Below are 25,358 nucleotides of genomic sequence, written 5' to 3'. Positions count from 1 at the left end.
CTACTACGGAAAGAAAGAATGAACTGAATGCATCTCCTTACAGAGTGGTCAGCAAACTTCGTTCGCGCTCCCTAGGCCATAAAACTGTCAGACGGATCTGCTCCCTCGTCCCTTTTATTTCTTCCCCGCAGAGCAAAGCCTCTCCTTTTACTTGCTATTCTTAAATATTCATATCACCGCAAAAAACTCTCTCTCTGCGATTCATTAACGCTATTAGCGTAACATCATACATATGGCCTCAATCATCTTGTCTACGAGACGGCATTTTCCATCGTCCCAAATATATATTCAACAGGGGAATTCACATATTTAAACACCACTGTACTTTCATACTCACGAGCCTACAAATCAAGTACCGTCCTTTCAATCTTCAAATCCCGAGACCATGCACATTTAAAGATAAGACTCTAGCCTTCAGGATAAAAAAAAATCACAGTTAATCGCGATCTATGTAATTCAATTACACCCCACAGTTGACTTTTTGTCGTCTTGAAGCATGCAGTCTTAAATCTATACAGGAGGAATTTCTACCATTGATGTGACGTGCAATTAAGAAATGAATAGTCGAACTCTTATGATGACTCATATCATTTCATTTTAACTTTATGACTGGATCATATTACGAAAAGTTATCCTTTTGTATTACATCACGTCACTTGTAAACCATACTAGGGTCTTATAACTACCATGCACTATTCCCCCATAATAAATTAAATCAGTGGTTCAAACCACGAAGAACATCTCACGGAAAAATCTTACAAACTACAATCCCTCTGAAACCTTTGTTATAATCAAATGATATTCAAATTATTTACATGCGAATTATTTAACTATCTCAATGTGACTAGCTATCAAGGTAAAAGGTAAAAATGTACTCAACACTTAGATGTCTGCAATCAGCTTTCCTCAGGGGGCACAACCAGGGTTTGTAAGCTGTCATCAGGGCGTCTTCACTTGTGATGGCCTCCAAAGTCGTCCTATGTCGGTTCACCTGCATGTTGGTTGGATCCTCGTCTGGCGCCAGGAGCTCCAGAGTATCCCTGATGCGTTGGAGTGACTGTACAGTGGACCACTCACCAGCCCTCTTCAAACCTGAAGTTCTCGGAGGTCAAATATGAAAATGAGTAAGAACTAATTTGTTATAAATACACTAATTGTGTCATGCATTATAACTTTGTAATGACTAAGGGTACTCATAAATTCAAGTATCTTAGCCCTATATCGTTAATTTGTCCTGCAGCTCGATATCGATACCTTCATTTGCATACACTAGTTCTCCACAAGTAGTTTTAGTCTCGAAGCACCACACACTCGCTGGTCACAATACAGGATATGAATGTTAAGTATTGATATATATTTATTTTTTTACTGGTCATTAATCGACCCACTCCATTTCAATAATCATTGATACGATGTACAACTCACTGCGTTTAAGAGAATACGGAGGGTGCCGCCCGATCCACTAAAATGATAGCCGATAAACCGCTCACTGTTAGCGTTGGTTCAGACCTTACTGTAACACTGTTACTGAACTATCTTGTATTTAATCACTTCCTTCACTAACCCATATATATATAATTCGTGTAATTTGGCATAATCCACCACACTAGCTCAGATAAATTTCATAGCTGCGCATGTAATAATTTACTTTAATCGGCCACCTCCCTTTTTTTACAATCCCGTGCCGCTTTGACACATAATTCAAGGAAAACTTTTCTTATCACATACGAGTCATAACAAACTGAATTAAAATTATAACGAATATCTGGTACTCAGCGCACTGTCACTCACTATGTGCTGTCATTTATCACTACACAACACTGTTCACTAGAAATCTTCACAATGTGAAACACTGAATATTGAAACTGAATGTTTACTAAAAACTGAGTCTGCTGGTCAGACCGAGTGCACTGGATATACTGTGTATACTGCCTTCTTGCCTCTCGCCTATATAGTGGAAAGCCTTATTTTCTGGAAGGGGAGTCAGTCCACGCCCCCTTGTCAAACATCGGTCCGCTGGCAGGTATATTTAAACGTTGAAATTAACATCAAATTAAAGCCTGTACATCCCACTTTCCACTGATCAATTTTCGTTTCGAGTCCTTCGCGGGTTCGTCTATAATCATCAAAGCGTCAGTATCAATTCTCAGTAGGTGGAGCCTGACTCCGGGGATATTTTAGTTTTCCTGGTCCTGTCAGAGTTGGGCATCTGGTTTTACTCTCTTCATGCTATCAACTATCTGCGTACTTCCTATTATTCTTATTATGTAGAATGGTTTCCTGCATGATAAATCCGCATAAAATCTCCTCATTCATCGAAGCTGTAACTCGAAATTATCTATCAAGTATTTCCGAGTTAATAAAGTTAATACCCTCGAAACAGTTGACAGCTACGCATTGGTGCCACTAGATATTTAGGGGAATACGTGGGGTGATATCGTCTCGTATGTTGGGACGACTTCTTTGAGGCTGTTCCGTCACCTCACTCCTCACTCATGTTACATCTTGCTTGCTCCAGCTCTCTCGCTCAGAGACAGAACGAACTCCACTTACGGGCGATTGTACTCCCTCTTTTCCTAATTGCGCGCAACGAGAGGAGGGGCGCGCGACTCTACGGGGGCTGCTCGAGTCCCGGAACCGTCAAGAATATCCTCGTTTAGCGGCTATTTGACGTAGAACTGCGCGGAAAACGGCATATTCTCTATACAGGATGTCTCTATATACATATGACGATGTCATGAACGGTCACAGTACACCAATGGCCGATGTAGACATACGGCATCCAGATCGCAGTGAGTTACACTGACTGACAGAGCAAATGCAACACCAAGAAGGAGTGGTCAGAACTTTATGCCAATTGCAGGGTAGACTGACGTCACTGAGGTATGCTCATGATGTGAAATGCGCCGCTGTGCTGCGCACGTAGCGAACGATAAATGGGACACGGCGTTGGCGAATGGCCCACTTCGTACCGTGATTTCTCAGCCGACAGTCATTGTAGAACGTGTTGTCGTGTGCCACAGGACACGTGTATAGCTAAGAATGCCAGGCCGCCGTCAACGGAGGCATTTCCAGCAGACAGACGACTTTACGAGGGGTATGGTGATCGGGCTGAGAAGGGCAGGTTGGTCGCTTCGTCAAATCGCAGCCGATACCCATAGGGATGTGTCCACGGTGCAGCGCCTGTGGCGAAGATGGTTGGCGCAGGGACATGTGGCACGTGCGAGGGGTCCAGGCGCAGCCCGAGTGACGTCAGCACGCGAGGATCGGCGCATCCGTATCCGCCACCAAGCGGTGGCAGCCCCGCACGCCACGTCAACCGCCATTCTTCAGCATGTGCAAGACACCCTGGCTGTTCCAATATCGACCAAATTAATTTCCCGTCGATTGGTTGAAGGAGGCCTGCACTCCCGGCGTCCGCTCAGAAGACTACCATTGACTCCACAGCATAGACGTGCACGCCTGGCATGGTGCCGGGCTAGAGCGACTTGGATGAGGGAATGGCGGAACGTCGTGTTCTCCGATGAGTCACGCTTCTGTTCTGTCAGTGATAGTCACCGCAGACGTGTGTGGCGTCGGCGTGGAGAAAGGTCAAATCCGGCAGTAACTGTGGAGCGCCCTAGCGCTAGACAGCGCGGCATCATGGTTTGGGGCGCTATTGCGTATGATTCCACGTCACCTCTAGTGCGTATTCAAGGCACGTTAAATGCCCACCGCTACGTGCAGCATGTGCTGCGGCCGGTGGCACTCCCGTACCTTCAGGGGCTGCCCAATGCTCTGTTTCAGCAGGATAATGCCCGCCCACACACTGCTCGCATCTCCCAACAGGCTCTACGAGGTGTACAGATGCTTCCGTGGCCAGCGTACTCTCCGGATCTCTCACCAATCGAACACGTGTGGGATCTCATTGGACGCCGTTTGCAAACTCTGCCCCAGCCTCGTACGGACGACCAACTGTGGCAAATGGTTGACAGAGAATGGAGAACCATCCCTCAGGACACCATCCGCACTCTTATTGACTCTGTACCTCGACGTGTTTCTGCGTGCATCGCCGCTCGCGGTGGTCCTACATCCTACTGAGTCGATGCCGTGCGCATTGTGTAACCTGCATATCGGTTTGAAATAAACATCAATTATTCGTCCGTGCCGTCTCTGTTTTTTCCCCAACTTTCATCCCTTTCGAACCACTCCTTCTTGGTGTTGCATTTGCTCTGTCAGTCAGTGTATATAATGGAATATAGAGAAGAGGCTCTGTCAGCATGCTTCGCTTCATATGGCAACTCGTCCATTGAGGACACGGCAAGGAAGAAGTGGTGAATATGGACGGAGAAGCTGTTGCCTCAGTACCTCACAGAAATACTGGGGCTGCGGCACACACATCAGGAATACATCATGTTAAAGTACTTGAAATTATTAAACAAAATCTGCACTGGCACCTGTTCGAAGGATACGTAGCTCAGCGCCAGCAATCGGATGACCACGGTTTTCTGCGAGTGGATCGCTGAACAAGTGAGAAGCCCACACCTGAGTACAAATTACGTTGTTACTTTAATGTCGTAAATGTAAGCGTGGGGAGTCTCTAGTTGTTTCGGTTTACAATTTTACACCACCAAGATTGTTCGATTTATATCCCACAGACTTTTTATGGGGCTATTTGCACGATCAAATCCATGCAACATTACCTCGTGTGTAAATATCGTGCAGCAACTGCAAAGATCACATTCGCAATGTTAACCAGAATGTGTAGAGTAGCACGGTGTGCAGAACACGAAGAGGACTACTTTTAACATTTCTTGCTATGAAAGGTGCAACAATGTTCATACATATTTTGATTTTCTTATGCGAATGCACCCGTCATTTTCTGCAATTAAACATACCGCAGAGTATGCGCCTGCCTGTTGCGGCAACCCAACATACTGCGAGGCTTGTATTTGTAGTTATCGTCGCCACAAGGCATATCTGTGTTGGCGCGACGTAAAGCCCTAGCAAAAAATGTAATTTTAGCAGTATATAAATATGTCAAAATGCTGGAGTTTTAATACTTCTGTACCATTCATCATGGAAGTTATGAGTATCACGTAGTATGAAATGTTGGTCGCCCCTGTATACACGTATATGTTAATAATACCATCTTTTATTAACAAAAACTTAGGACCTGTTCAGTATGACTCATTTGATCATGCTGTGGATAACCTGTGTAACAATGGCTGGCGTGGAGAGATGTTTTGATGTCTTCTGGATCATCCTACCAAGTTTCAATGATGTCGATTGAAGTCGATTCCTTCGATGCACCACATTCCAATTAAAACAAGAGCAAAAATTACTATTTTTCTAAGTAGGTAAATATTGTTTTGCGACAGAAAGACTATTGTCATTATGCTTATGAAGTTTTAATTGACCACCCTACCAAGTTCCATTAAAATTGCTCTGGTTCCAGCCAATCAGATCCCTTGTCAGTGTTGCCGTGTTAGACCTAACGGATAGCAATGATCCTTCTTTAAGGCCACTGGACTGCGGTGATTTGCCTGTAGCTCTTGAGACCCCGTTGATCGTTTCCCATAACTCATCGTTTCGGCGTTTGCGATTCCTATTATCGTAAGTTGCTTTACGTCGCACCGACACAGATATGTCTTATGGCGACGATGGGACAGGAAAGGGCTAGGAGTGGGAAGGAAGCGGCCGTGGCCTTAATTAAGGTACATCCCCAGCATTTGCCTGGTGTGAAAATGGGAAACCACAGAAAACCATCTTCAGGGCTGCCTACAGTGGGGCTCGAACCTACTGTCTCCCGAATACTGCATACTGGTCGCACTTAAGCGACTGCAGCTATCGAGCTCGGTATTCCTATTATCATACCGGAAGTTATTATTTTATATTCGGTTGATACATTCTTAAGTTTTAAGCATATTCAGAAGGATAATGCTTGCTGTTGTGAAGGGCCAAACTTCGTGATGATCGACCCCCTAATCATCACAGTAGTAGTGTGAAATGCCGTCGTTTCTCCTATGTCGATACACTGTTCATTGATGATCATCTAGCGTTGAGGATGTCTGTCAACAGTAACTGAATCGAGAACTCCTGTACCAAAAGTGGCAGAATATAAGGCCCTTCGTAAAATTATCGACATCACGCAAGGAAATGCTCCAGAGTCATATCTCTCCACAACAGAATAACGCTCCCAATTCTGCTGCAGTGCTAAAATCTCAACATTTATGAGTGGGCCCTGAGACACTTATTCGCAGCACACGATTTGTTCCTTCCTCGTACCATGCTTCGGGAACGTTGGTTTCCACTTCGCGGAAGGCTCATAGGACGTGGCCCATCCTGTAGCCTACTCTACTCACGGGAATTAACCATTCGGAACTTACGAAGTCCTGCTTAGTCTTTAGTGACAGAGCGTCGATTCGCACAGGTAGTGCTACTCCAAGTGGACTTAGTTTGGGCCCTCACCAAGAAGTTCCTCGTCAACTCTAGTGCTTTACCTCACTGATTGTAGATGGGTGAGTTATCCAGGGACCTATGGCGCTCAGCTCTTGAACTGGGGCTACAAAAGGGGGAGACGAAGGAAAATGGTCTCGTACCCTCTGGACAACCTTTGGGAAGTCGGTATACGAGGTTCCAACGAGTAGCTTCAGTGCATTCCTTCAACCTCCATATCCATATTAACAATATGTTTTAGAATGCATACATAAATCGATATTATTAAATATTTGTCATTGATATTCACACTTCTTATAAGAAAAGAACAGTCACTAGATGACAATTTCTGATAGAATAGAACGGAATAGAATAATTTTATTGTTGTTTAAAACACACATTGTTAAAAAACAATGTCGATCACATATATGTTTATGCAGCCAAATTAATTTCTTACTCTATAGCAATGCTGAAAGGTATGATCTACAAATTATAGAATTGTTTTGTGACTATTGAAATGTGCAGTCATCTTTACTATTTAGAATTTAGAAGGATGATATAATGAATTTGAGGCGAATGGAGAAAGATAGGTTACCTAGCAGAACAATGAACTCGGTCATGGAGAGGAAGAGAAATAGAAAGAGACTTAGACGACGATGGTTAAACTCAGTTTAAAATGATTTAAAAATCATAGGTATGGAACTAAACGAGGCGGTACAAATAGAGAACTGCGGAGGCGTTTAGTTAATTCACAGAGGTTTGCAGACTGAAGAGCAAAACGTTATACACTGACTGACAGAGCAAATGCAACACCACGTAGAGAACGATAAATGGGACACGGCGTTGGCGAATGGCCACTTCGTAGCGTGATTTCTCAGCCGACAGTCATTGTAGAACGTGTTGTCGTGTGCCACAGGACACGTGTATAGCTAAGAATGCCAGGCCGCCGTCAACGGAGGCATTTCCAGCAGACAGACGACTTTACGAGGGGTATGGTGATCGGGCTGAGAAGGGCAGGTTGGTCGCTTCGTCAAATCGCAGCCGATACCCATAGGGATGTGTCCACGGTGCAGCGCCTGTGGCGAAGATGGTTGGCGCAGGGACATGTGGCACGTGCGAGGGGTCCAGGCGCAGCCCGAGTGACGTCAGCACGCGAGGATCAGCGCATCCGCCGCCAAGCGGTGGCAGCCCCACACGCCACGTCAACCGCCATTCTTCAGCATGTGCAAGACACCCTGGCTGTTCCAATATCGACCAGAACAATTTCCCGTCGATTGGTTGAAGGAGGCCTGCACTCCCGGCGTCCGCTCAGAAGACTACCATTGACTCCACAGCATAGACGTGTACGCCTGGCATGGTGCCGGGCTAGAGCGACTTGGATGAGGGAATGGCGGAACGTCGTGTTCTCCGATGAGTCACGCTTCTGTTCTGTCAGTGATAGTCACCGCAGACGAGTGTGGCGTCGGCGTGGAGAAAGGTCAAATCCGGCAGTAACTGTGGAGCGCCCTACCGCTAGACAACGCGGCATCATGGTTTGGGGCGCTATTGCGTATGATTCCACGTCACCTCTAGTGCGTATTCAAGGCACGTTAAATGCCCACCGCTACGTGCAGCATGTGCTGCGGCCGGTGGCACTCCCGTACCTTCAGGGGCTGCCCAATGCTCTGTTTCAGCAGGATAATGCCCGCCCACACACTGCTCGCATCTCCCAACAGGCTCTACGAGGTGTACAGATGCTTCCGTGGCCAGCGTACTCTCCGGATCTCTCACCAATCGAACACGTGTGGGATCTCATTGGACGCCGTTTGCAAACTCTGCCCCAGCCTCGTACGGACGACCAACTGTGGCAAATGGTTGACAGAGAATGGAGAACCATCCCTCAGGACACCATCCGCACTCTTATTGACTCTGTACCTCGACGTGTTTCTGCGTGCATCGCCGCTCGCGGTGGTCCTACATCCTACTGAGTCGATGCCGTGCGCATTGTGTACCCTGCATATCGGTTTGAAATAAACATCAATTATTCTTCCGTGCCGTCTCTGTTTTTTCCCCAACTTTCATCCCTTTCGAACCACTCCTTCTTGGTGTTGCATTTGCTCTGTCAGTCAGTGTATAATGAAGATGTATGAAATTACGTACGTATTTTTTCCCTGGTGATCTAACGTCGCACTGACACATCGGGGGTTTTCGGCGCCGTAAGGACGAGAAAAGGCTTGTATTGGGCAGGTAGCGGCCATGGCCTTAATTAGGGTACAGCCCCAGCAGTTGCCTGGTGTGAAAATGGGGAACCACGGAAAACCACCTTCAGGGCTGCCGACTGTGGGATTCGAACCCACCATCTCCCGAATGCAAGCTCACAGCTACGTGACCTTAACTGCATAGCCAACTCGCTCCTTGAATGTATGTATGTACATATCTATGGTATCATGAAGGGCAGCGCAAAGAACACGTGAAGGTACAAAGTGGACCCAAAACTCTTCTTGATGAAATTTTGGTTTGAGGAAAGTATGTGAAGGGAGTCCGAGAATAACATGATGCAGTAAGTGAGAAGTTGGAAGATTGAAGAATCGGAAACTATGTGGAGAAATGCAAGACAAATATGATGGCAAGAGAAAAGGATGAAGAGAGAGATGAGCAATAGAAATTGGAAATAAAGATGGAGAGCTTCAAGTACGATATTCAGAAAGTGAGTTAAAGGAGAATTGAACATGATATATAACGAATATCTACTGTTCTTGAGTTTGCAATTCCTATGGAATAAAGATGTACCAGGAAAAGGCTAATGGAATATGTTTCAAGGTAAATTACTAATCTATAATGACTAAAGGATATGTGGCCTTGTTGATGACGAGAATTGGTGAAAATTGAGAACAAGCATTACAATTGAAATTTCTCAACATTATTTTTCATAAGTCACAGAGGATTTAAAGAAATAGAAGTTGATAAAATAACGGATAAGCTGAAAATGTTAAAATTATGAAGAGAGACGAAGAAATAGCGTTCAAATTGAAATGTATTCTTGCTTCTGTCAGTTAAGTCGTGGTTGACTTAACTGAATTGTTATATTAGCACTTTAATTACATGACGTTGTAGCGTTCGGCGTTTAATGAGACGCCTGTTCATTGAGTAGAGTACAAGATCCTGGGGCAGGGATCACTTCTCTCTACACGTGCCTCACAAATAGAAAAGAATGTTTAACCTTGACAAGAAACTACCGCGGCTAATCTCATTTCACAATATGCAGTGGTTTCCTATTGATAACAGAGGTACACTCACTGGATGAGGCAAATTGTCTTCAGTAACGATATATAACTGCATCATCACTACGGAAACTTTTTCCTCTTAATGGCTTTAATATGTATTACCTTTGGAAGTTAAGGAATCCATGGCCACTAGCACCATGTGGTTTTACTCATAGACTGGTACTGGGATAGGTTACCGTAACTTGCGGGCGATGAATGCTAGCTACCGAAATTTGTCATGGTCTGGTATCCAAAAACTAACTATACCTGAGAATTATGTTTCAGAAGGCATAAGGGAAAGTGAAAACATAAGTTAAAGAAATAGAAGTTGATGAGAGGTTTCTTCATTGAGTATAGCACGTGTCACCAACGCAAGAGCATGGGGATAAGCCAATCGTGTATTGTGGGTGGAGTCTAAATAAAATACATAAGATATTTTGTTTGTGTGCTTCAGCGAAATCTTTCTCGATTTATAGAACGGAAACACATATAAATAAATGTAATCCGTGACCAAATAGCACCGCCCAATCCAAAGAGTAATGTTTTCGAACATGCCGAGTTGCCGAAAAAGATGTTCTTTAAGTAGCAATGAGGAGACAAATGTGGGGCCCAATTTTATAGCCTACACCTAAAGGCTAGAGCATATTACTTAGCTTGATCTCAAATCATTCCGTGTTCGATTCATAGCTCCGATCTACTATACCAGATGAGACCGAACCACGGTAGCTAAAGAGAGACGGTAGGTGTCACGCGCAGCCGGCCAGGAGCGTGTGACGTCAGCGGACTCTGGTCTGTCAGGTGCTGTAACTCATTACAAATCAGTGTGTCCAGCGCCCCGCTTATCTTCCTTGTTACAAACACGTTTACGTTGTAATATAATATTTTCTCATGAAAACAAGATATTGCATAAAACTTTTATATTTTGTTTGTGTGCTTTCGTAAATACCGCAGACCTGCTTTAAAAGCCAGAATAGCAAGACCTTTTGCTAATATGTTTAAAAATAATCTTTAAATATTCCAGTATAACGAGATTTTAGTATTTACAGTTCCCAGTTACTTGAAAGAATTTAAAATACGTACCCTATACACGTACAGATTGAATAAATCAAAGCTTAACAACCAAGAAATAATATTAACAGATAAATTCTAAATAAAATACACATACTGCATGTTGTTACTTTTCCTGAAAACAGTAATGTACTAACAGTATTGCCTTTTATTACTAACAAACATCTATAATAATAATAATAATATTAATAATAATAATAATAATAATAATAATAATAATAATAATAATAATAATAATAATAATAATATTGAATATCCAGGACAGCATGGAGCCCTATTTCACAAAAATATATTTGGGCTGTAGTACATAATCACAATATATTTCAAAACAAAAGATTAAGAGTTCGGTTTGTTGAAGATAATAATAAATCTACATAATAAAAATAGTATTACTATAAATTCAGGCCTACCTTTCCTTTAAAAGTTGCTTTACGTCGCACCGACACAGATAGGTTTTATGGCGACAATGGGGTAGGAAGCGGCCGTGGCCTTAATTAAGGTACAACCCCAGCATTTGCCTGGTGTGAAAATGAGAAACAACGGAAAACTATCTTCAGGGCTGCCGACTGCGGGATTCGCACCCGCCATCTCCTAAATGCTTCATACTGGCCGCACTTAAGCGACTACAGCTATCGAGCTCGGTAATTTAGGCCTGCCTTTCAGGACGTAATTTTGTTCACCTTCTTGGAGTTTTCCGTGCAGTGTCAGCATACACATCCGTAGTCCGGCTTTCATTCACTGACCTCTTGAGTGCTCTGCTTTTATTCACTTCTTTCATTCTAATAAATGAACGAGTTCTGTCAAAACACGTGACAGGAAAGTCGTCGACTTCACTATACTTAGGTCTGATGATACCTATCAGTTCCTCCATCATTAGACCATTTCCGAGGAATCTTTGAAATTTTTTTTCTAATTCGCAAACAATATCGAACCGCTGGGGAGATGGATTCTTTAGGCCTCCTCTAGACAAAGAAAAGATCCAGGCAGGTTTCCTAATACTAACGCATTTTCCTGTTTTTCCTCCGTAGACGAAGCTAGTGGTGATTCCATTTTTCGTAACTCGGTATGCAATATACCCCACCAACATTTTCAATAAGTCCTTATTTTCATTATGTAAGCAATCTTCGAGATTGTGCTGCTTAGTATACTGATCTATTAATGGGTCAACTATGCAATTAAAGTCTTCATACTCTGAATCAAAAATTTCCAAGTTAGTTTCGATTGACTCGATGATGACTCATTAGTAATAGCACAGTCTACTCCGTCAAAGACATCTACAGTTAATATTTCACACTCTTCCCTGTTGCAGTTTCCACTTATAATTTTGTCTAATGCACTTTTGCTCACTAATAGGGACTTCATTCTCTGAGTAACTGCTGTGGGTATGGGGTGGTCATAAAACCGACCTAAGCCCCTGATCGTAGAAAAATATAACTCTAAAACATCCTGATTACATTTCGATACTAGTAGATATTGATATCCTTCAGATTTTAGGTTTCGAAATAATCCTTGCAAACTACGGATGGAAACCATATAGCCTATTTGAAAAGGTAGTAAGTTGGTCTTTCCAGTAACTATTAGTGATGGAATCAGTTCGAATATTTCATTCAGAATAACATCTTGTTCCTCTAAATTTGTTCCATAAGTACTTTTGAAGTTGTTTGATGGATGATGCTGGACTCCGTTATTAAGAAAATCAAATCCATCATTAACAGTTTCAACAAACTGTAATAGGCCTACATGTTCATTCCCAGTACCAGAGAGAAGTTCTGCAGGCTTTCTTACGTTTTGTCGTTCACTGCTAGTTACATGCAAATGTTGTTCGGTTATTTTGTAGGTGAATTTTAAGTCTCCAAATTTCTGGTACTGTACTAAGTCTACAAGGATTCATTTTGTAACATTTTTTTCCAGATGCCAGCGTGTATCCTTGGTCCAACAGATGGTTTCTTATTAACTTAAGGATGTGAGGAACGTAACAAAGGGCCCAAATCACACAATATGGATATTTTATGGAAGACTTCCCTGGACTTATTCCCTGGTCGATGCTTAACTTTAGGTTGGAACCACCCATATCACTCACAAAACCCTTAGGCGAAATATAGCTTCCACAGCACGTTTTACCGCTTCATAAAATAAAACAGTAGTGACGGTCTGGTCATACTGATAGTAAACAGCCTGTTTCCATTTACCAGTTAGTCTCCTTATTATAAGAACCTGCACATTTACATGGGGCCCACTAAATACATCATCGACACTATACTGTATATATAAAATAACACGTCCTGACTGACTGACTGACTCATCATCGCCGAGCCAAAACTACGGGACATAAAGAAATCAAATTTTGTAGATATAGTTATATTAGAATGTAGGTGCTCACTAAAGGAGGATTTTTTAATATTCCGTAGCTAAGGGGATGAAAATTGGGGACTGAATTGTTTAAATGAGTACATCTACATCTCAAAAACTTAAAAGTTTACGGACGTAATAATTGACATTTGAAATCTCCTTTAAAAATAAAGAAACATGTATTTTTTTTGTTTTCGGAAAATCTCACTAAAAGGGGTGAAAAGGGTGAAAAGGGGGTCGAAAAACTTTTATGAGGATACTTGTTTCTCAAAAACTGAAGATGTTACAGGCATGAAAATTTGTATTTGGAATTTCCTTTAAAAAGAAAGTAACACGTAACATTTGTTCTTGGAAAATCCAATTAATGGGGGTGAATAGGAGTGAAAATGTGGTGAATTTTTAGAAAAACTATATCTTCAGTATATCTCAGAAACGTAACATGTTACACACGTAAAGACTCGTATTTGGAAATTCCTGTGAAAGTGAAGAAACATAGATCGTTTGTTTTCGGAAAATCCACTTAAGGGGAACTAAAAAAGGAGGGTGAGTGTTTTTTTTTGCTAGGGGCTTTACGTCGCACCGACACAGATAGGTCTTATGGCGACGATGGGATTGGAAAGGCCTAAGAGTTGGAAGGAAGCGGCCGTGGCCTTAATTAAGGTACAGCCCCAGCATTTGCCTGGTGTGAAAATGGGAGACCACGGAAAACCATCTTCAGGGCTGCTGATAGTGGGATTCGAACCTACTATCTCCCGGATGCAAGCTCACAGCCGCGCGCGTCTACGCGCACGGCCAACTCGCCCGGTGGGTGAGTGTTTAAAATTAGCATATATACAGTATATCTCAAAAACGTAACATGTTACAGAAGTGAAAATTTGTATTTTTAATCTCTTTTAAAAATAAAGAAACATGTATTTTTATTTTCGGAAAACCACTCGGGGGGTACAAAGTAAAAAAGGGGTTGAAGTTTTTATTAGGATACTAATATCTCAAAAACTTAAGAAGTTACAGACGTTAAAATTGGTATTTGGAATCTCTTTTAAAAGTATACAATTTTTTTCGGAAAATCCGCTTAAGGGGAGTGAAGGAATTGAAAAATTAGTTGAATTGTTTGTATGGGGATGCATATCTCAGAAACTAAAGATGTTGCAGATGTAAAAATTGGAATTTGGAAAAACCTTTAAAAGTAAAGAAAAAGGTATTCCTTTGATTTCGAAAAATCCTAATAAAGGAGCTGAAAGAATTGAAAAATTAATTGAAATATTTGTATGAGTATACTTATATCTATTAAAAACTAAAATTGTTACAGACCTGAAAATTGGTATTTGGAATCTCCTTTAAAAATAAGAAAGACGCATTTGGGACGGGGAATCAACGGGTGTGAGGTAAAAATTGAGGTGAATTATTTTTATAAGGATACTTATATCTCAAAAACAGAAGATGTTACAGACATGAAATATTTGTATTTGTAATCTTCTTTCACTGTAAAGAAACACGTATTCTTTTGTTTTCGAAAAATCCACATAATGAGGGGGGGGGGGTGATTGAATTGAAGAATGAGTTGAATTCTTTGTCTGAGGACTTACATCTCAAAAACTAAAGATTTTACAGACGTGGAAATTGGTAGTTGGAATCTTCTTTAAGAATAAAGAAATACGTATTCTTTTGTTTTCAAAAAATCCAATTAAGGGGGGAGAACTGAATAATTAGTTGCATTGTTTGTAAGAGGCTACTTGTACCGGTATCTGTAAAAGCTAAAAATGTTATGGACGTGTAAATTGGTATTTCAAATCTCCTTTAAAAATAAAGAAACCCGTATTATTTGTTTTTGTAAAATAGACCTTGTGGGGGGGGGTTATGAGTGAAAATATTTAAAGAAGGAGCTGAATTCTGTTTAAGAGGATACTTATATCACCAGAACTGAAGATGTTACACCTCGTGAATGTTGGTATTTTGAATCTCCTTTAAAAAGAAACGAACACTTATCTTTTTGTTTACGGAGTGTCCACTTACGGGAGGAGGGGGTGGAAAGAAGTGAAGAAGAAGATGAATTATTTTTATGAGGTTACTTATTTCTCAAAAACTGAAGATGTTACAGACGTGAAAGTTGGTATTTTGAACCTCCTTTAAAAATAAGGGAGTGCGTATTTTTTTCTTTTCGGAGAATCCACTTCCGGGGTTGAAAAGAATTGAAAAAGCATGTGAATTTTTAAAATGAGTGCCGGTATATCTACAGTATATGTCAAAAGCCTAACATGTTAGAGACAGGAAACTTGGTATTTGGAAAGTCCTTTAAAACTACAGGAACACGTATTATTTTCTTTTCGGAAAAGGCACTTAACGGGGATGAAAAGAAGTGGAAAAAGATTTGAATATTTTTATGAAGATGCTTATATCTCAAAAACTGAAGATGTTACAGACGTGAAAATTGGTATTTATAATCTCCTTCAAAAAAGAAACATGCATTTTTTGTTTTCGGAAAATCCATTTAGGTGGGGGTGAGGGTGGAGGAAGGACTGATAAAGGGGTTGAATTCCTTTTATGCAGATACTTATATCTCAAAAGCTGAAGATGTTACAGACGTGGAAATGGGTTTTTGAAATTTCCTTTAAAAATAAAGAAACGTGTTTTTGTTACTTGTTTTTTCGACTTGAGAGAAGACTGTTTCTGACTTGTACATTTCTATGTCACATTGTCATCTTAGCCCCAAAAGGCAATAACACAAACTTTGTTTACAAAGTTTTTCTGGGTAAATGAAGCTCAATTTTTCGACGTGTTTTATACTTTAGGGATTTTCAGATAATGTCTTAGTACAGTACCGAGGAACGATTACTTTGATCAAATTACGAAATCCACGCGAGCGAAGCCCCGGGTAACTGCTAATCGTAGCATATAAGCATACTGCATATCAGATTTAATTTTCATCTCAACAAAACTCATCGCTACATCTCTTTTAAAATTATCATTCATAATATATGCTCAAACTAACATCCAAAAACCCAGGTGGAGTTGACTATTGTGAAGACCGCCGTGTTATTGTTATTTCACTAGGAGGGGGATATTTTAGAGTTTTCCTAACATACGACAAAGTTTTTATGTAAATACACCAATTTTAACTTCTTTGGCTACATCTTCATGTGGCCATTTTGTACACTTTCCCTTTAGTAGACATTGTTTCTGTCACTTAGGAACAAATTCCTCATAGTTTTTAAAATATCGTTATTTTGGTTTACGATCTTTTTAGATCATCAGTAAGTAATTTGACTCTTTCTTTTAATTCATTTTCGACCATCACACTGGGTAGTTCATATTTCAAGGGCAAGTTGTCCTTATTTTGGCGTACTTATTCGTTAATTTGTCCTTCCTGAGAAAGGTGATTAAGCTCATTTGATTTATGTACAGATTTGTTTATTAGCCATCCTAGAACATTTTTACAATCCCGCCTTTCGGCGCGTGTATTTCTCTCTGAATTGCCTATTGATGTAAAAATCGTGGGGATGTTTTGGGAAGGAACTGTTTCTTTTTTCAACAACCACTTAGGAGGAAGGCCTAACAGTTCAGATTGTAAATCTCTTTCAAAATCAGAGGACAGAAAGTGCTCGGAGCATAGAGCCTACTGTATGTGCGATTTTAAAGTTAAAAGCATCTTTTCTTTTACAAAAATATGCCCATTGTTGTGCAGAATTGGGTCTTGTGGGAACATATAAAAGGACAACTTACAATTCTTTGCGTTGTTGGGATGGTTTGTACAGCCTGCAGCCGCACAGCACGGCATTTTAGCAGCACAAACACGACATATACACTGGAATTCACTTTACTTACGAACGATAGGCTCAAGTTCAAGATTTTCAAAACATTTACAAGCCTCGAAAGTAATTAAATAATTAAAGAAACAATGTGCAGACCGCAGACGAACAGCAATGCACCGAAACTCACTGCTTAGAATGAAAACATCGACACCAAAAATAATATAGTCAGATATTAACGCGCCAAACAATGCGTAGTGTAATGGGAGGGACGGTCCAGTGACGTCAGGACCACGGCAGTCTACTGCGCATTCGTCTCGTGACACCTACCGTCTCTCTTCTAGCTACCGTGGGCCGAACAATGGGGACAAATTTCAAGAGCTGAAGGAAACTAACAGAACCGTCCATATCAACGCATGTCACTGTCTAGTCCTAAGTGGCAATGAAGAGAATAATTGCCACTACTCTAATCCTTCGGTACAGCGTTTCTGTTCATTTCCGAACATATGTTGACATGGACTGTTTTGTTCATTCTCCCTGTTAGTGAAGTTTGTTCTCAATGTTCAGTCTCACCCTGTATATGACCTCCTCGGCCTCCGGAGGACAACGAAGAAGAGAAGCGAGTTCAAACCCCACTGTCAGTCATCTTAGAAACGCTGTGCCTGAAGTCTCCTTCTCCAACCCCGAGCGAATGCCAGCTTCATACTTAACATACAGTCCACGGCAGCTTCCTTCCCACGTCAGTCACAAGTGAAAAGTCTAAAACCACCAGCTGAATTCAGAGACATAATAAGCCAGTCGTATCCCTTCTATTCCCAAGATAATGGTTTCGATCATGGCCGAAGTCAGTGGCATTGCAGGATGCTTCAATGTGACAACTCCGTGTTTCGACTTCTAGCACGTTAAAATACTCTGTTGCATGCAATAGTATTCCTGATAAACAGTCGTATTCTACACTCTGACCACCTCTTTTTAAGAACTGCAAAGAACATTTTGTAAACTCCTATCTCTTCCTCGTTATTCTTCCGTGAATGTTCTTCGCAGACTTCCACAACCCCTAACATAAATATTCCGTATTAAAATCCGTATATTAAAATTATTAACAGAGCACCTCAGGTGCATTTGTTAGCACAGACTGCATTTAACGATTTTCAAAGAATCCAGGTATCAAGCCATGATTCTCCTCTGGTGAAGTAATCTGAGCTAACGTCAGCACTGTATGATCGATACACCGTGATCCCACAATTAATCGTAGAAATAATACATTGCAATGCGGAAGACCTCCACGTCAGCCATTTTAATGTGCAACTTCTGTGGGGCCAGCGTTCGCAGCTGTGAAGTCACCATCGGATCTAAGACTCTATTAGATGGGTATGCCACTGCCTTCGTAATGCAACAGGCCATACTGTAGGAAGCGCGCGAAGGCAATCAGCTGATCGATTAGGGCGAATGTTACGAGTTGAATCTCTGAGTGTAATACGAAGTGTTTGAAAGCTTTCTGTGAATAATATGGGTTATTGAAAGTCAGTTATTGATTTTTTAGTGCGTTAAATGCCTTTTCTTCTACATGATCGTAATTCATCAAAGCAAGATCCACATAGGTAGCTGTAATTGAAATAGTGAGACAAGGTTGTTTAGGTTAGGTATGCTATCTCCTCGTGGGGAGCTGAGTTAATTCAGAGAATATATTACTCCTTGTTAAATACATTAATTGAATATTTTCTGTTCTGTGTTGATACAATGTGTTGTGAGTTGAAGTGTGTGTGAAAAGCGATTGGCACTATGCCAAAAAGTTGTTGTGTGCCAGGATGCAAATCCAACTACACAGGTGAATATACACCAGTATTTTCATTTCCTTCGGATGAGGAAATAATTCATTTATGGAAGAGGAAAATACCGAGGGAAAATTTAACAATTACAAAGAATAGGGGAGTATGCATAATTCATTTTCCTGAAGACCAGATTGTGTGAGAAATCAGAGCAACCCGTGCTGATGGTGAGTCCTGCTTTTGTCTTTCTTCTTGTGGTACAGATTTATAGTAGTGAGTTTTGCAGAATAAGCCTACAAGTAATTAAATGGGCAATAACTGAGCGTGAATTTGTGATGTTTCTTGGGTAGGGAATATTGAGAATTAGCTGCCTTTTTTCCTCTGATGCTAAGTAAGATTAAAACGCAGCCAAAAATGTAGAAATGAATGCAGTTTATAAATCCTAATCTTTTTTAAATGATTTTAGCATTATTATAACACTGAAAAATTAAACTTTTGCTAGTATGAATGATGTTTATTTTGTAGACAACAACAAATGGGCCAATTTTTTTGCTTAGGTACTGAATTGGTGGTACCACGCAAGAAATTGGAACTGACAAGTGATGCCGTACCATCAATATTTCCAAATTTACCAAAGTATCTTACTTCAGACAATCGCGTTTATCGTAAAGATCCAGAGGAAAGAAGAAAAACTTAAATCGAGAATGAAAACAGGAAATATACTCAGTGGTTGTCAGAAGATGAAATTTCAAATTTAGATCAGGTTTTAAATAATGAATCAAAGTATAATCATTTAGATTGGATAGTCAAAAGTAAAAATGAGAAATTGTATTTTATGAACGTAGATTTCAGTGAACGTGCATCCCTTAAAAGAACTGTGACCATTGATAAAGAGTTAAAAGTAAACATTGTTGTTGATAGTATAAATATTGAGGTAGGGCAGTTTTCATATATTTTAGGCCCAGAGCTATTATGCAACTCTTACTCTAAACTGATTAATTTGTTGACGGCAGTAAACAACCTTGAAAGTAAATATGTTACAATTAAGGATAAAATTAGGCATATCCAGGTTATTCTTAAAGAGTGTAATGATGTTTGTGAGGAAGGCAGAATAAAAGCTGCTCTGGATTTCATTAGTGAACAGCTTGCACTTTTATTTTCCAGTCAGATGAGGTATTCTGTTGATACTTTAGTTTTTGTCTGTAGCTTTTTTTATTCATTTCCTGCTGCTTACAGATTTCTTAGGATTTTGGAAATTCATGTGTTGCCACATCCCTCTTATCTCAAAACATTCACTTTATCTAGCATTAGTTCTGATGTTAATGATTCACTTAAGAAGTATCTGAAATTAAATGTGATGCCCTGGAAGCGCATGAAAAACTGGTATGTCTGTTGTTAGATGAGATATATGTTAAACCAAAAATTACAAAGGCAACAAAATTGTTGGCATGGCAAGGAATTCATTGGATCTTACATCAGCAACTACTGTTCAGACTTTTATGATTAAATCTATTTTGTCAAAACAGAAAGATTTAGTAGCTTTACTGCCAGTAAAAAATATGGATGCTGATTTTCTCTATCAGTCAGTAATGAATGTCTTACGAACACTTCATGAAGCAGGCTATGAGGTTGTTGCTGTTATTGCAGACAATGCTAATGTTCATGTTAAATGTTACAAAATGTTAAGTAATGATAGTGTGATCCACCCATTTATCTGTGACAGTCAGACGAAGTGATTTTTACTATTTGATACAGTTCATCTGTTGAAGAATTTAAGAAACAATTGGTTAAACGAGAGGGACAGTACTTTCATCTACCCATCAATGAACAATGTTAACACCATTCAGTTGAGTAAATTTCAGGATCTCAGAAGAATTTATCAGGACCAGAAACTTCATCTTGTAAAGCATGTCCCAGGACGTTCCTATTGAGTGTGCTATCCAAACAGTTTTGATCGACAAAATGTTAATTATGCCGTAGCGCTTTTTGATGATAAAACAATTGCTGCAATGTCTACTATCCAGGATACAGAGGGTACGAAAGAGTGGTTGCAAATTATCAGGAAGTGGTGGATGATTGTTAACGTGAAGCATCCCGAGAAGGGGATTCGTTTGAGAGAGAAGTATGCTGAGCCTATTAGAAACATGGGTCAGGAAAGTGTTCAGTATTTGTATTCCTTTTGCTCCTGGCTCAAAAGCTGGAATGATATTGTTATCATTGAGTCTCCCAAAAGTTATGGAAAGCTCAGTAAGGAGACATTTTCAGCTTTGTTACATTTCACTGAGACCTTGCTCGAACTATGTAAATACCTTCTGAATGACCTGAAGTTGCATTATGTAATGTTAGGCACTTTTCAAACTGATGACTTGGAGCAAAGATTTGGAAAGTATAGGCAGATGAGTGGGTGCAACTACAATGTTTCAGTTCAGCAGATAATAGAATCTGACAGAAAAATAAAAGTTACAAATTTACTGAAGTTAAAGTCTAGGCAAGCAATTTTCAATGTTTCTGAGATGATCAAAGATATTAATGCAGCTTCAGACCAGGACATATCCAATGAATTCCTTTTGCCTGTTGAACATGACCATGTCATAAATGAAAGTGAGGAAATTGAGATGGAATCCTCTACTTTAGAAATAATAATATTTCTTGCTGGCTATGTTAGCTTTAAAGTCTCTCTCAGATGTGAATGCTTGTTGTGTAAGACAACTCTAATTACAGCTTCAGACTTAATTTGTGATTTACCCCCCTGAAGTGAGTTATTTAAACCATTTAAATCGTGGATGGTTAAAGTATCCATCTAGTTTCTCACTTGAAATTGGAATTCAGGTGTATAAAATTTTTGAAGTTCTTGTTCCTGATAGTTACAAAATGTTATTTTTGTATTCTGAGGACCCAAAATCTGTGCTTAATCATCTGTTACTAGAAGCAATGCAACTTAGTTCCTCTACAATTGTATGTGAATGTGGGAAAACATTAGTATATCTTGCTGGCTGGTGTGTTACCCTTTGGGCGAATGTATTGCTAAATAACTACAGTAAAATTCAAACAAATGTTTGTGTGGAAGAAAGTGCCTCCAAACGATCTTGGAAGGATAGTGCCGGAAGTTCCAAGAAGAAAACCAGGAAAGCTGCCGTATTTATGGACATCTAAAGTTATGGAGGTAATGCCTTTTATTATTACACATTTTATTTTTGTACGTTCGTTGTCTCCATGCTTTTATCAATGAAAAATATGATTTGTTGAGTGCTTTGACAAGTAAGACAATCGTTATGCTTTGACTGTTTTTATCACGTTCTAAACCAAATTTTCCTAAAATTATGTCGGCCTTATTTACTATATTTCGAAAGATCACAGTGTTATTGTTTTCATCTGTTATATTAATGCAACCAATCGTTAATATTTCGTAACTAAAAGACAAATTATATCGCATTACAACGATATGTGCATGCATTGCGCGAGTCGGAAGGACCTAGCCGACCGCCTCTTTGCGTGACGTCACAGAAGTTACAGTACGGCCTGATCATTACGAAGGCAGTGGGTATGCTTAGCAGCAATTTTGGTTCATACATGCGCAATGGGCCATGTGATCAAACTCTAGTTTCTCCTACGAGCGCTCGCTTCGTCACATTGAACGTATTGTTTCAAACTCCGCGGGCAGGGACAGAATAGTGCTATATTTGTGGGGATATTTATTTCATAATGGTGGGTTATTCTGCGCCTAATTGTAGTAATGTCTCTACTGCGGGATACAAGTTATTTAGGTTCCCTTTTGGTGCATTATGCCTCCCTGCCTCTGCTACACCTTCTACTTCAACTGCTGATTTAAACCTGCATCCAGCTCCCACTGACATTACAAAACCCCTTACTTTAGTCACATTGACCATTCAATATTCAGTTCTGCCCCTAAAGTCCGGCAACAGGAGTTGAAACACCACAGTTACAATATTTGTCAAAACTAACTACATATGACATAGATATTTTTTTTTAACTTTGGTGGTAGTATAACAAATGTATTATTGAAAACCAAGATCTGTGATAGGCCTATATTCAGACAGGTTTTAAACTACGAGATTTCTGACTCAAGCTCTGGAACATTCGTATTTTTTAAATTTGGTTGGTCTAAAGAAACTAAACTGTAAAGTTATGGAATTAATTTGTAACTGTGAGGATTTCTATAGGGACTAAAAGCATTATGTACTGTAATGCAAAATGGTGAAAATCTTGTAACGGAGAAAATTTTAAAAGATCAATGTACCGGTGCATGTTCTCCAACGTGCTGTAATTTACAAGAAAACATTGTTAGACACTTATTCAAAATTCGATCCTATGCTCTTGTGGACTTCAACAAGAATGTACGGAAACGAGGTAAAATGTAAGGGACTGCTTCGGAAAAGAAGTGAAAAATGTAAACAAGGAATGGAATGTTATTGTTTCGTAAATACTGTATTAAAAAGAGACAGTAAACTTGAAAAATATTACTTAAATATAATTTTCTTCTTAAATGTGCTGCCCGAGCAAGTTAACCTATGTTGCAACTCTCTGAAGTTTAATAAGGTGAGTCGTGTTGAGAAATCATACTATTTCTCCTCAAACCAGAGTTATCTCTTAAAAATAGTACTGTTAACTTTGCCGAAGTAAAAAAAATCAATATTATCCACAGCTCGGGGATCACTCCCCTTACAAGTCACTGGTAACTGATTATCAGTGCAATACTTCAGGCTAGGAGAGAAGATTCAGCTATAGAAGTAGTTACTCTATTCCTATTTTCTTCCCGAATATAATTTATAACAACATAGCATTTGTTTCATGAATGTTCGGTTGAATAAACTAAAACCCTCTGTTCATTACAACTGATTAAGCTGGTGAGATTCATGACACTCACCAAAAATAAAGTTTATTTTGCACATAGAATGTCTTTTTTTAAATACGGGTAAATAATAAAAGAGGCTAAATTTTAGAATAAAGAAAGAAACCTACAGAATCACAGTTACTTGAGTGTGTTCGTCATCGTACATCAAATGTCAGCGTTATTTTTGTTCGAAGAATACAGTATTTTTCTTATTATTTCGACAACATTGAAAATAGCGCTGGATCAGTTTCACACAAGTATGAAATATCGACTTACATCATATCGTCCCCGCTCTGGCAAACTAACGAATGTGTAAATTGTCAAAAAATTTGGTGAGCTGAGAGAAGTTGTGATTACTTACGTCAAATCAATTTTCATGTTTAATGGTTGGTTTTATGTGTTAGCCATACAGAACGGGCTGCAGATATGAGACTTTGTCAGAGGGTAGACATTGTATAATTAATAAAATCTAGACCAAAACTATAGAACTACAGGTTCCCAAGTTCGTCACTTTCGGTAGTTTGCCATAGTGGGGACGATATGGTATCAAAATCTTCTATAACAATTTTTATATCTTCGACACTGGCCGATTTCCACGTCAAATTCCACGATTTACGAATGACAGTAGCCTATATGAATACCACGGTGTCCCTCATTTCATTTATTAGTAAGCTATTTTTTCTAATATTTATCCAGTGAGAGTATTTGCCTAGCTTGTTTGTTTATTAAAAGACACATTATCAACGACTTTGCTTTTACAATCACCGTCTCGAGTAAAAATTAAAAATAATGTACGTAATATACTAATATTTATGTCGAGTAACCGTTTGAGTGATATTGAGAATGGGTATTTTTACAGTATGTTAGTTTAGCATTATTTTATAGCGTGGAGAACAATGAAAAAGAGGGATATACAAGGCTGGGGCGGTCAACTTCCTTACCAACGTAGTGTAGGAATGAACCATAAGGGCGGGCGAGCATACCTAGTCTTTAGAGAGCCCTAATCGGATCTGTCCGCTCCCTCCAAGCCGCACCTTTCATGGACGAGCCTAGGCGCAATGCCGGCCCCAAATCTATTCGCCCGTGGCGGCGCGAGGCCGAACTGGAAGCCACGAGAACGATTAACCTGGAGTCTTCTATATCGCGAGGTTTCTGGATGTATCCAACTTCCGGACAGTTCTGGAACGACTGGCCCAGGTATATAAGTCAGGTGAGACCTGACACTGGGTATCGGGATCGGACAGTGAACGGTGGTTCTACTGGAGTGAATGGACGGCGTACGTCATCCTTAACTGCGAGACTGTGGTGTTTGGGCTGTGAACTGAGGACTGTGATAGTGGCAAAGAGAGTAAATGAATGACTGAGCGAGTGAGAGTGCTAATTTTATAATTTTGTGATCTGTATTACGTCGTGCAAGTTGTGATGCTAATGTGCGCGTGTGCTCACGTGTAGATTAAGTAGTTTAATAATAATATATTTTAGAACGTTAACGCTTCCAATCGTAATATTAATTTATCTACCCCGCCAAATATTACAATTTTTGTAAAGTTATGAGTATTACTGCAGGCCCAACAAATAACTACTCATGGACACTGGATTTAAGTAACTTTTTCAGATAGTTGCTGTAGATTTCTATTCGTTTCGTTCTTCACTTGCTTTCCTCAGTAAAATTACAATGCAGTGATCTTTCATGTTTGTTTGTTTGTTTCAGAATATTTATCACCAGTTTACTTACTCGAGAGGAACAAAGTATACCCAGAACCAAAGTTTCTGTACTAAATCCATGAAATCTTTTGCAAAGCACGTCATGCCTTGTCCAACTGTCTCCTCATCACAAGCCACATTTAAACTAATCCATCGCTGAAACAGCACTTAACTTCTCCTTTCTCGTGGCACGACGAAGCAATACCTAGAA

The sequence above is a fragment of the Anabrus simplex genome, chromosome 2 (genome assembly GCF_040414725.1).
Source record: "Anabrus simplex isolate iqAnaSimp1 chromosome 2, ASM4041472v1, whole genome shotgun sequence".
Classification (NCBI taxonomy): Eukaryota; Metazoa; Arthropoda; class Insecta; order Orthoptera; family Tettigoniidae; genus Anabrus; species Anabrus simplex.
Note: the sequence above shows the minus strand (reverse complement) of the source record.